Genomic DNA, 12,540 nt, shown 5'->3' with positions numbered 1-12,540 from the left:
GACATTGTCCCTGGGAGCTCAGCCTTATCTGATAGCCTTCCAGCCAGCCCACAAACTGGTTTTCAACTCTGATCCTTTTTTCTCCTAAAAGATTTGTGACAAACCTCAGCAAACTCTCCATTATTTGAAGGAAAAGGGGAATAAAAAAAATTCAAGCCAAAACTTGTTATTAAATGAAAAGCTCTTCTTAAGTGAGAATGCCCAGGGACAGATGCTAGGCTCAGTTGGGAGAGTGCCAGCCAATGAGTGAAAGCATCAGCAATTTGGGACCAAAAGAAAAAGAAAAAAGAAAAAGAAAAAGAAAAGTAAGCATACTCTAAACTGTAGGTAAGAATAAGATTATCTAGCCTGGAAATAAGAGGCTCAAGAATCTCAAAGGGAGAAAGGAGCTGCCTGAAGGCAGGCAGAGACCAGACAGGCTAATTCCAGCTCAGAGTCATTCTAGCAGCTCTAGGAAAAGTCAGGCTCATTTCATTTTAGAGAGAGCGAGAGCCCTGTTGCTTGAAGTATACAAGCAGGCACTGGGCACACACACACACCCTTGCATGCAAGGACACACTACAGAAATGCAAGGACCTGGGGCCTAGGGTAAGCAGGTGTAGGAGCAAGCCCAATTTCTTCCTGATAAAACATATAACTCCGATTCCTGCAAGTTTCCCACCTGGAAGTAGGATAAAGACACACTGCTCATAGAGCTGCTGTACAGAAGCCAGGCTGGCAGTAAGCTCCAAACGACAAGGGTCAGTGCCAGAGACTACTGAAGGTCACTCATAACTGTGGCCTCTCTTTTCCCTCTCCTCATGGTCAAACACGGGTGGCTCAGGAGCTCAGACACAGCTGTGAGAAACAATTAGCAGTGGACATTTTCCATCAAGTGCCCAGGATAGGTTATGGCGCTGGAGAAACAGAAGGACTTCCCAGCCTATTTCTTGCTCCATCCACTCAAATTCCCTACTTCTACCTCGGTAAAATAAGAACTAACCTCAAATACCTTCTTCTTCTTCTTCTTCTTTTTATTTAAAAAAGCCCTGTAAGAGGGACAGAGGATATGACTGGGAGTGGCCGCTCAGCCTGCTACTCCTGCATTCCCACACTCTCATGCCATTACCTGGCTCTGAACAAGGAGACCCGGACAAGTTGTGTCTCCACAGTCAGTGTCCACACCAAGGTTGGTGAACAGGAGTTCAGGACCTGCTGGCCAGCTCCTCCCTCCTTCCCTGCAAACCAAGCCCACCTACTCAGAAACCAGCAAATTCTCTAAGCCCCATCAGGCTCAGACACGCTCACCAGGCTCCTGCCAATGTGGCAGGCAGGCCCAAGCAGCAGTGCTGGAACTCTCTGCCCACAGTGGAAGGAGATCTCATCTGGACACAGTCCTGGAACATGTCAGGTTTAGGGCACTGACCTGCTGCTGGGAATCCAACAGCAGAACGTAAAAAGGGCTAGGCCCACTGGGATCATCCGGCACAGCCATCTCCCCAGCTCATGCTTGTCCTGCTGGCCTGGGAACCGGCTGCTAAGAAGGCTGGCTAGTCCTGACTCCTGACCCAGATGGGGCAGCTGGGGGAAGAATGCAGCCACCAAGGCCTTAGGAAGACAAGAGTCTGTCCTAAAAAGGCAGTGAGGCTGGCTGCTCAGCTTGGGAAGCTTCCGAGTATGACAGGCCCAGAGGCAAGGTCCTAGCACAGTCACTAGAAACCAAAGTGATGGCATGCACTCAGACCAATGGAGAGGGAGAGCCACACCCTGGAAACCAAAACAGAATGGGGAGGCTCAGGGTCAGATACAAAAAGCAGCCTGAGGCCTGGGGGCGGCTGTGTCAGAGATAATCAAATAAATGACACTTCCACTTACTGCGCACCTACTGTGTGGCCAGCCGTGAGACAAGTGTTCTTACTCAAGTACAAACATCATCTGCCAACAACCTGGCACTAAAGGTGGCATCATACTAGCAGACCAAAGAGCAAGAACTAAAAATAGGCTCGGTGAGTCTGGCTCAGGGGCAACTGCCACCCCCAGCCCCCTCCCAAGTGAATCCAAAGGGTTCAATTTAAAAAAAAAAAAAAGTAACATGTCTACTTTGCCAAAGAGGAAACTTGAGGTGTGTGTAGGGGGGGGGGGGGGGGGAGGTGACCTGATGGTCACAAGACCCAGAGTGAAAACTGGGACCTCTTTGGCCTCATCACCATCTGTGGGAAAGTCCTAACTCCTGTGTCTCAAAGGCCAGGCCTCCAGGCTGTTTCCCAGAAAGACCCTGTCCATCCTTCTCACATGCAGGGAAGGGGGAGGAGCTGGCCAGCAGGTCCTGGACTCCTGTTGTTTCCACCCCTTCCTTTTCCCTTGGGCTCATAAACTGGACAGGTCCCCTACTATCTCTAGGCTGCTGTTTCCTTCCCTGCTGAAGTTCCTCGGAGAACCATCAAGTCCCCATAATCCCTGTAACAAATGCGCCATTACCACCTGCAATAGCGCAAAGCAATGCCTCATTCCTTCCTACCTGATGCTGACCCTGAGCTGCAGGTTGAGGCGACACTTGGAGTGTGGGGTGCTACTAGTTCAGTACCTAAGCAGGAGAGGCAGCATTCAGCACCCCAACCAGACCCCATGGCACCTGTGTCAGTATAGTCAGGAAGGCCTAATGGAGTTTACAAAAGACACCTGGGACCACATTTACCTTTCCATATCTCATTTCCTTTTTAGGGGGGCACAGAGAGTAGAAACAAAAAAAAACTTTCCATCTAATTCCCCAAGTCATCTTTGCAGCCTGAATAATTTCAGGTTTTTAATCAATAGCTGTCAGACTTGTCAAATTACTTTGGGGACCACAAAGCAGTTTTTAAACATTCATAAACCTCAGTAGAACAGTGAAGTGTCCTGAATTTTAAGAGAAGAGAATCTAAGAACACTCACAGAATAGGATGAGATTTGGGCAAATGGAAAGTAAGCTGTAGGCCAAAGACCCCAGCCCCCTGCTGACAGCTCTCACCCCTCCCTGAACTCCAGGAGAAATTCCAGGGAGCAAGACACTCCTAGGTCCTGTCTCAGCTGCCCCAGGGGAAGGAGCCCACCTACCCAGAAAAACACTCAGAATTCTGACCCCAGCCTCAACTGTCCTGGCTTCCCTGCCACACTGCCCTGGCGTCCCCATGTAGCTTGCCTAGCAGATCCAGCGCTCCCTCCCTGCAGGCAAGCTCAGTCAGTCAGTCAGGTCCAGAACACACCCAGGCATTTGCCTGGTCCGAAAGATCATACCACTGAGCATGGGTCTGGTTTCTGTCTCCCCACCCCTATCTGGGACCATCATTACCACCAAGAGCTGCCTCTGGGCCTTGAAAAAGAACCCAGGTGGGGAGTAGTGATAAAACAGTAAGAAATGTAAATGTAAAATGTAAATGCTCCCCCCACCCCAAAGCAGTTTCCCCTCTGCCTCCCTAATTCCTCCCAGCTCTCCACCTCCAGAAGCCTTCCTTGGCCTATGCTGGCCCTCTAGATACAAACACAGAATCTTCTCCCATGTCATCTCCACAAGAGCCAGGACCATGCAGGCTGTTCACATTACAGTGATGCATAGCCTGAGGACGAGCCTCGTCCCCCCCCCCCAGAGGACCAAGTTTCTGCTCAACCAAGGATGAGCCACCTGACAACAGTTTGGGCACTATATTCTTTGATCATTGGTTCTATGTAAAGAGGCTTCCTTTTAAAATACACAAAAACTAAGCTCTGTGACTTTGGCTAAATTAATTCTCAGTTCTCTCATCTGTAAAATGGCAATGACAGCCTCAAAGCTGTAGTGAGGGAAGGGGTCACCTGACATGGAGAGACTTCTTGATACACAGCCCCTGCAATCGCCTGGCTGGATTCCACGCCCTGGGCATTCTACTCCCCTTCCAAACTACATCTCTGATATGCCTGGCTTCTCCCCCACTGATGGCAGCTTCAGGATGCCTCTCTCACTCTTCCCAGACAGCAGATCCTCCTACCCGTCCAGTCCCCACAGCTGGGCTCTCAAAAAGTTTCTTGGTCAACTCACACCAGGTATCCTCACCTGCTCCATTCCCCCACCAAGAGCAGGCATCAGGGGCCAGGCTGTTTGGGGAGGGGCGCTCAAGGGCCCCATGTAAGGAGGGGTACATCTGAGAATAGGGTCTGGCACAGAGCATATCCTTAGGTGGAATGGGCCTCCCTTCAACCACTGGGTTGCCACCACTGGGCATGGAGGCACTTAGCAGCTTGACCTCAGAGACACAGAGGCATAAAAAACCACGAACAGTTACAAGTGAATTACCTGAAGTATAACAGACTCTATGGAGAACTCAAATAGTATAATTCTTCAGAAAGACTAAGTCAAAGCCCATCAAAGTAAGTGTTAGGAAAAGGGTACTTGCCAGAAGAGGGTGGAGGCAGAGGGGTAGACGAATAAAGGGGGGAAGGAGTGAATGCAGTTCAATGTATACACTACAAAATTAAGAAAAATAAGGGAAAGGACAGGGGAGGGGTGAAAAGTGACACAGATCAAGATGCACCGCTCCATCTACATAAACTGCTTCGTTAAATGGCCAAAAATATTTAATACACGTCCTACAAAATTTTTAAAAGTGAGGGAAGCGCTGGGTCAGGAGGGATGAGTAAGAATGTTGAAAGGGGTGAGACTGATTAAGACACCCTGTGTTCATAAGCTGCTTTGTTAAATGGCAACTCCTATGCATAACTACTTAAAGATAGTAAAAATAGCAGGCTCCGGTGGCTCACGCCTGTAACCCTAGTTACTCAGGAGGCTGAGATCTGAAGACTGTGGTTTAAAGCCACCCTGAGCACTAAAGTCCACTAGAAAACCCGAAATGGCGCTGTGGTTCAAGAGATAGGGAGGTAGCCTTGAGCTAAAGAACTCAGGGACAGTGCCTAGGCCCAGATTGTAAGCCCCACAACTGAGGGGGGAAAGATAAAATATTTCAAAAAAGACACACACACACACACACACACACACACACACACACACACGCGCGCACGCGGGAGGGGGGGGGGGAGAGTTTGAGCCAAAGGAGTATGATGCCCCTCCTGCAGAGCTGGCTAAAGATTCACTGTGTTAACACCTGCACCCCTCCTGGCAGGGTTAACCCAGCCATCAGGCTTTGTAGAACTGAGGATTGCCAGGCAGAAGAATGTCTGATTCTCATACTATGGCCAGCAGGAGATAGCAGGACAGCAAGAGAAGGCAGGTGCTGGTAGGCCAGGGGCCTTCCAGGCCACTGGGAAAGACAAAACAATTAGAAAAAAATCCCCCCACTACCCCCCAAAAAATCCCCAAAACAGGGAGGAGTGCCCTTACATACTTCTGCCAAGCCAGATGCCTAGTGGCTCCATATTTTTGTGAACCCCAAACCTCTAGTTTCTATGCAACTGTAACTACTATTAAGGGAACTGAGGTTTGGAGATAGCCTTCAGTCTTCTCTGGTGTCTCACATTTCCCAGTGGCTATTATCTGCCATTTGTCAGAAGGCCCAAGCGATTGTAGGCAATCCTTTGGATAATGTAAAGTATAGCTTCTAAGGTATGTTCACAGCCAGCCCTCCAGGCCCTGCTGGCTGCCTCAGCTCAGCAACCAAGCCCCCTTCTGCATCTGTGCCCGAAGTCCCCCTCTGCATCTGTGCCCGACGTACAGACCAACACCCATCAGGCATAATGGGACCCCAATACTCCTACACCATGGAAGGCTGAGGCAGGAGGATGGCAGATTTCAGGCCAGGCTGGCTTTTCATTGAGGTCTTATCTCAAAAACAAACAAACACCACAAGGAAGTGAAGTTCGGAGTTCCCAGGCACCTTTCTCCAGGGTGGGGCGAGAGGCCTGGCCCTAGGCTCCACTCCAAACTCTTCTCTATAAACAGCTCATCTTTCCACTCACACTACACTCAAATCATGAAATGTGCCAACTTTCAACTTACCACAGGAACACTGGGTTGCAAGTCCGCCTGTCACCTCTTGGTGGAATATGGTTAGAAGAGCGTCTCTGTGGGAAGTCTACCATCCCCAAGCATGGTAATGAGTGTGGGTAGTTAGAGACTTGGCTGCAATAAGCCACAGGTCTCCTCTGACTTTCCAGGAGTGGGGTACTTCCCCCTGAAGGCTCCCCCACCACCGTAACGGCTCTGTCAACTGTTCCAAATATCTAAGCTGGAGTCACACATGTCAGGCCTATACACTTGCTCCAGGCCTGGGCAGGATGGATTGGGGAGGAGACCCAGAAGGGAGAAAGTGAGACAAAGTCCACTGGGACTCTTGAGCAGAGATGACAGCACCCCCAAAGCCCAGTGCAGCCCCACCCCGCTGAGGCTGGATGGTGCGGAGCAAAGGCCAAGCTCCTCAGCTTAGGAAACTCCAGGCAGTTAATGGCCAGGTGTCCTGGGGCCCCCAATGGCAGAAAGCAGCAGTGATTCAAGAAGGGGAATCAGCACAGCACACTTTTTTTTGCCACTTCCGGGCAAATCCATGTCCTGTGCTAATGGGGGCTATCTCGGCAGAGATACCGTCACTGGCAACTTCTGAGTGTCTCCCCAGATTGGACACCTGTGACAAGTACTCTGATACCCATGGCCCACTCAGTGGCCTTGAGGCTGGCAGCTTGGCTCCTTCCCACCTCCACTCAGACAACTTACCATCCCTCAGCGCAGCCCTCAGTCTGGGGACAGTGAGGCCAGGCCAGAGGCCTAACAGCTGGCTCTTTCTCACCGACCTCAGCCAGTCCAGCCCGGCTCTGGTCCTAGACACAAGCATTCCAGCCCTGTCCGGCCTTGTCCGCTGGGACCAATCCTGGTTAGTTAAACAAAGGCCATGTTCCAACTCTGTAATGTGCGTTTAAAGGGCCAGTGTCCCGCTTGGGCCTGATGAGAACTTAAAGGTACAGATCACCCTTTTCTTTACAGGAAGTAGGAAAACAAAATAACACCATAAGTGCCATGGTTATGATCAGGTCAGATGTCTTGGGCTCCAAAGAGAGCTTTCAGGTGCAATGAACAAGGGGAAAAGATCCAACTTTCACTCTAAGGTCCCAAAGAACCCCAGAACAAAACCAAACAAGCAAAAGACAATCCTAGCCACTCAAAGGGATCGCAGCTCCATGTCAGCAGGGGAGGAAAAGTCCATGAGACTACATCTCCAATTAAGCACAAAACACAGGGTTAGAGGTGTGGCTCAAGTAATAAAGGTGCCAACTGAAAAAGTAAGGAGGCCCTGAGTTCAATTCCCCTTCTTCCCCCAAAATAAGAGTCAAACTGGCCATTTCTAAACACTGGCCCAGATGCAGTGTTGATCACCTCTAGCACTGTCTCATTCCTCACAACTCCCCAGTCAAGCCCCTTACAGAGAGGCAAGCTCAAATCAGCAAAAGGCTTTGCCTAGACTCCACCCTGCACGTCAGTCAAAGGCAGGCTCTTCCTCCCCTGATCCTCACAGGAGACCCTGCTCCCCATCTCTAACAGGTCTGACCTGGATCCCACTTGCCCCCATCCTCCAGCATCTTTCTCCAAAGAGGAAAGAAGCCATCGAGATCATTTATTACATTTCCCCACTCCTTGGCTTTGGGGCTGAGGCTCCAAACCCTGGGAGTCCATTTTGCCATTTTTTCCCATCTTCCAGATGAGAAAACTGGAAAACATGACTTGTGACAGCAGGAAGTGAGACACAAATGTCATGAGAAGGTGAAGGGGGGGGGGGAAGCAGCTCTTCAGCCTGCAAGAGTAGGGGTACTTCACATCCAGACACCCATGGCAACAGTCAGGTAAAGGAAAACATCCTTCCAAACCCATGGCTGATACCTGAGGAGCCTGTCCACAGGAATGGGGGCAGACACTGGACGATGGAGGCTCTCCTCACAGAGGGTCTGTTTCAGATATCAGAGCTGGCTCTCTCGACTCTAGTAGTAGGCAGGCGAGAGGGAAAGAGCAGAGAGGGCCAAGAAGCAGGACAGGAAGCGTGGGCCTCTCTGGCCCCTGGAGCGGGTGGACTCGGTGAGTGCTGTACAACAGTCACAAGTCAGGGATTGAGGGCCCTGGCTCTGTGTCACAGAACCTGAGAGTCAAATGAGCTTGACGATAGGTAGTCCTGAAGCCAGACTAGCTGCGTTAGAATCTGGGCTGCACACCACCAGTGTGGTCTCAGAGGAGCTACCTCTCAGGGCTACCTGGGTCCTTCTCTGTGAAATGGCTACTTCCTAGTAGTACGTCTGTCATGGGATTGCTGGGAAGCTACAGAACAAAGCCTGCTTCAGAGGGAGCACTCGGCAAAGGGCAGTTTCTAGGCTAGGCAGAAGGAAATGACCCATGGTGTGCTGGGAAGGAGAGAGGGAGAGAGAGGGAGAGAGAGAGAGACAGAGAGACAGAGACAGAGAGACAAAGAGGCAGAGACAGAGAGACAAAGAGGCAGAGACAGAGAGACAGAGAGACAGAGAGGACATGCCACAAGGCTAGGTCACATTTTTCCCTGGAAAAGAACCCTTGTTCTGGTAGGATTACTCTCTGCTACCTCCCAGATGGCTACCCTCTCCCAGGAGGCAGGAAGACTAAGGCTGACCTGTGACCAGATCCTTTGAAGCTGCAAGGAACCTGCCTGTGTCCTTCCCTGACTAATGAAGGTCTGTGGGAGTCAGAGGGGAGGAGAGCCAAAGCTCTACGAACCTGCTAAGAGCCAAGAAGGCAGCAGTGGGCTTTTCTACCCTAAGCTACTCAAAGGGCCTCCTTGGGGTCTGTCCCCTGCTCTGAGGGTCTCCCCTGGTAAGTGGCCTCAGGCCACTAGCTGTGCCCAGGAGGAGTGCTCATCAGCCGTACAAATACAAGCCCCCACAACTGAAGCCGGGGGGCTCCCTTCGCCATAAGCACCCCAAGGCCCACCGTGGCTCTTCTGCCTTGAGCCAGAGGGGTGTTAAACATCAGAATGTTGAGGGGCAGCAGGGCAACTGCCAGGTAAGCACCGGTAGACCACATGGTGGAAATTCCTGAAATGTAGAAAGAGTTTGGGTGCCTTAACTTAAAGCCAATCTTCATTTATGTGGTTAAGTGGGAAGTGAGGGGAGGTCTGGTTTGGGGAATGTGCATGCTCTGATTGTTACCTAGCAACTGCAGCATACTGGACAAGTCCTTTCACTTTCCTGAGCCTCAGTTTCCTCATGTATAAAATCAAGTCACATAATATCCTTTGCAGATAGCACATGTAAAAACATGTAGCCAGATGCAGAAAAAGCACTTTATAAACAAACCAGGAACCCTGAAGACTCAAAATCTCCAGTCATTCAACAATTAATGGGAATACAGCAGGGAGCCATCAGACTTTTTAGGTGGTCCCCAGCTCTGCACAACAAATTAAACATGCTCCCTACGCTCCCGAGAACTAGCCACGCCTGGTGGCTAACTACCACCAGAATATTCCATGAAAGACTCTAAACATCCCTAGAAACACACAGAGACCTTAGAGAATGGACATCCCTGTAAAGAAGTCCACCAATACTCTAAGAAAGATCCTTGACATAGAGTCAGTGACCTAGGACCCAGAGAGAGAGAGGCTGGGCAAGGAAAGGGGACATCAGCAATCTCAGCATGAGTATAAAAGCAATTCGTGGGTCCATTATTTGGTTGGGGGAGGGAGCCATGTGTCCTTGAACCAGAATCTTCAATAGATTTTTTTTTTTTTTTGCCAGTCCTGGAGCTTGAACTCAGGGCCTGAGCACTGTCTTGGGCTTTCACAAGGCTAGAGCTCTACCACTTGAGCCACAGCAACCACTTCCAGGTTTTTTCTATGTACGTGATACCAAGGAATCATGATGTTAGGCAAGCACTCTGCCACTAGGCCAAACTCTGCCCTGATAAGAGAATTTTAATGTAGGCTGGTCCAAGGTTAATATCCACAGGGTAAGCCATCATCAAAGATCACCAACAGGGAACATTTAAGACCCTCACTTTTGCCCCCCCCCCCAGCTTCCCACTGCCTTGCCCTCCCTCCCACTGCTGCTCCCCCACTCCTTTTCTGATCATCATTTGTTTGTTCCGCTGGTCCTGCTTCAGGTCAAAGGCCTACGTACTGCACAGGCCAGCTGGGTCCTTCAAGACCCAAGCCTCACAGGCTTTCTTTCCTCCAAGTATGGGGGGTTCTCAGGGCTCTGGTTCTGAAGGCAAACATTTCCTCTGGTGATCTCGTTCACTCCTACAGCTTCAAATACCACTACCCCTACCCCAAGTTCTCATAACTCCTAAATCTGAATCATCAGCCTCCCTCCCCTCCTCTCAGTTTTAGACTCCTAAATGCCAGCCCACAGCTGATGGATCCTCAGGCCTGAAAAGTCTTACATGGAACCTGTCTCATAAGTAGGCCGAAAGTCTCAGGACAAGAACACACCCTCTTTGGCCCTCACCTTTAGAGTCCAATCTATCAGTACATCCTACTGCCAGTGCTCTGAAACCATGGGGCCCTGGCAGCCCTACCCCTGAACCGCACTCATCTATTCTACCAGGAAGTTGGGGGGACCCTTGAGAAATGCAAAGCACACTATTTAGCCCCTTCAATGACTCCCATAGGACCAGCTGGCAGGAGTGGCCTGCCTTCCCTCTGACTATCCAGCAACACCTACTGAAGTCCCCACCTGCCTCTCCTCGGGGACATCACACTTGCTTCCTGGACTAGTTCTGCTCTACTCCATTCTCTGAATAGCTGGGCATCTCGTGGAACTCCTCCTTCCCCCGCAGCCTGGTCCACAACAGGTCCTGCCCCACCCGTTACTCCTCAGGGAAACAAGTGGCTTGTTTCCTTCATAGCATGGAGCTCCCTCAGCCAGCAAACATTAAGTGCAAGCTATGTGCCAGGCACTGCTGTAGGCAGGGGAACTTCACCCAATGGGGTGGAATCATTCCTTCTCCCACCTTGGCTCTGTGTGGCGGAGGGCTATGGCTGTTGTGCATATCCCAAGAGTCTGGCATGGCATAAACTTAGCATTTATGAACCACATGAGCAAAAACAAGGACCAGGGTCTTCACTGGGATCCCAGCCAAGGAACCAACCCCAGAAAGTCACAATCAAAAATCATGGCGGCTCCCTGGCCCCACACTGCCCCTAGGGCCTCCGGGGAGAAGAAAATGATATGCCCTGATGGAAGCCCAGTCCTTTGAGGCCAGACAGATACACGACACAGGTCTGAGCATTAAAGAGAGCACTTTCCGAAAGAGGTGAGGTCCAAGCAAGGCCACTTCTTGCCCCCTCCCCAAATCTACAGAGGAGGAGGGCAGTGGGTATATTTTGGAACTCAAATGTTCTTTGCTCAAGCAGGAAAAAGGAAAAAAGATCTTCTCCCAAAACCCTTTATTTTTTATTAGTGTCTGGATCAATAAAAGTTTTAGGAGTAAAGCTTCTCTCCTACAATACTAACTGCAAGAGACAGACTCAGATTATTAAATCTGTCTGGGAGAGGCAGTGGCGGGCAAAGACGGAGGGCGCCAGGGAGGCCGGCGGCTTCACCTCTGTCCTTGCCTGGGCAAGGAGCCCCAGAATAATTTCTTAGGACTTGGGATACCTTTGGCCCAAGCCTGCCCACCTTCCCAGCCCAGAATTTCCACTGGCTTAGAAAGTTAACAGTGAACCCCAGGAAACCCACTTTCCAGGACCTCCCCCCACTTCCTCTGTGCTATGTTCTAAGGTGGCTCCCCAGTCCTGTGGAGGGTGCGAAGGGGATGGTTTAGCTCTGTCGATCAGAGACAGGCCAGCAGCCCCTACCCACCTTCACACTTCCTCACAAGCCTGCGAGGTCTGAGGGTTCTGGGTAAGCAGATGGCTGCCGGAGGCAGGCACCGGCCACTCCTGCCCTCTAGACCTGGCCAGCCCCTCACTATCCAGTTCACCCCACTCCAATCAGAGGCCTGGGCCACCCCACCCCCAGACTCAAGAGGCAGGGAGGAGAGGAAGTTTCCCCTGCCCCTTTTCTCTGTCCCACAGAGACCAGCACAGACCTGGGCAGTGGCTGGAGCACAGGCCTCTCTGCTGACCTGCATCTGGGCACCTGAGGCCCAGGAGCCAGGCCAGGCTTCCGAAGCTGGCTGTGTCTCCACAGAGCAGCCCCTCCAGCCCAGCCTAGGATCTTGCCAAGGTTGTCACCAGGAAGTCCAAGTCCACAAAGGCCCATTCCCAAGGATGGCACAGGTCCAGCCGATTCTCCTGGCCAGATGAGGGGGCCCCTCAGCCAGGGCCTTCATCCACAAGGTGAGCCCAGAGGGCTTCCCCGAACCACAACGCACAGCAGAGTCTGTGTCCTCCAAGTTGAAATTCCCAAAGGAACTTAAAAAATACACAGTGGTGACAACATCCAGAGATTTCCAGGTACTTCAGGGAACAAGTGGAAAATTACAGTCTTCCACACAGGTAACCAACCACAAGTCAGAACCTCCAGGTCTAAGAAGTGCAGACCAGCTCTTGAAAGTAAAAAGCTGCTGCTAGCCATAGGCAGGTCTCATTCCCAGGGCCTCTCCTCTGGGCAGAGTGCAGGCTAGCAGTAGTAACTCCAGGAAGCTAC

At 51.1% G+C, this 12,540-nt stretch overlaps 1 protein-coding gene across 8 annotated transcripts in view; it reads right to left on the bottom strand.

Moving 5' to 3' along the window:
• The window catches only part of Dab2ip (DAB2 interacting protein), a 162,653-nt gene that overhangs the window by 26,458 nt on the left and 123,655 nt on the right, over positions 1-12,540 (bottom strand). Inside the window, exon 1 of one of the 8 annotated variants that reach the window (XM_090330564.1) lies at positions 6,653-6,713. The exons of the other annotated variants lie outside the window; for them this stretch is intronic. The gene's annotated coding sequence lies outside the window, so the exon portion shown is untranslated. Of the gene's footprint in view, positions 1-6,652; positions 6,714-12,540 lie in introns of those variants that run through there. 8 annotated transcript variants of the gene reach the window in all.

This window comes from Megascapheus bottae, chromosome 3 (assembly GCF_031878675.1).
Source record: "Megascapheus bottae isolate mThoBot1 chromosome 3, mThoBot2.hap1, whole genome shotgun sequence".
NCBI lineage: Eukaryota > Metazoa > Chordata > Mammalia > Rodentia > Geomyidae > Megascapheus > Megascapheus bottae.
Note: the sequence above shows the minus strand (reverse complement) of the source record. Positions and strands in the feature narration are given on the sequence as shown.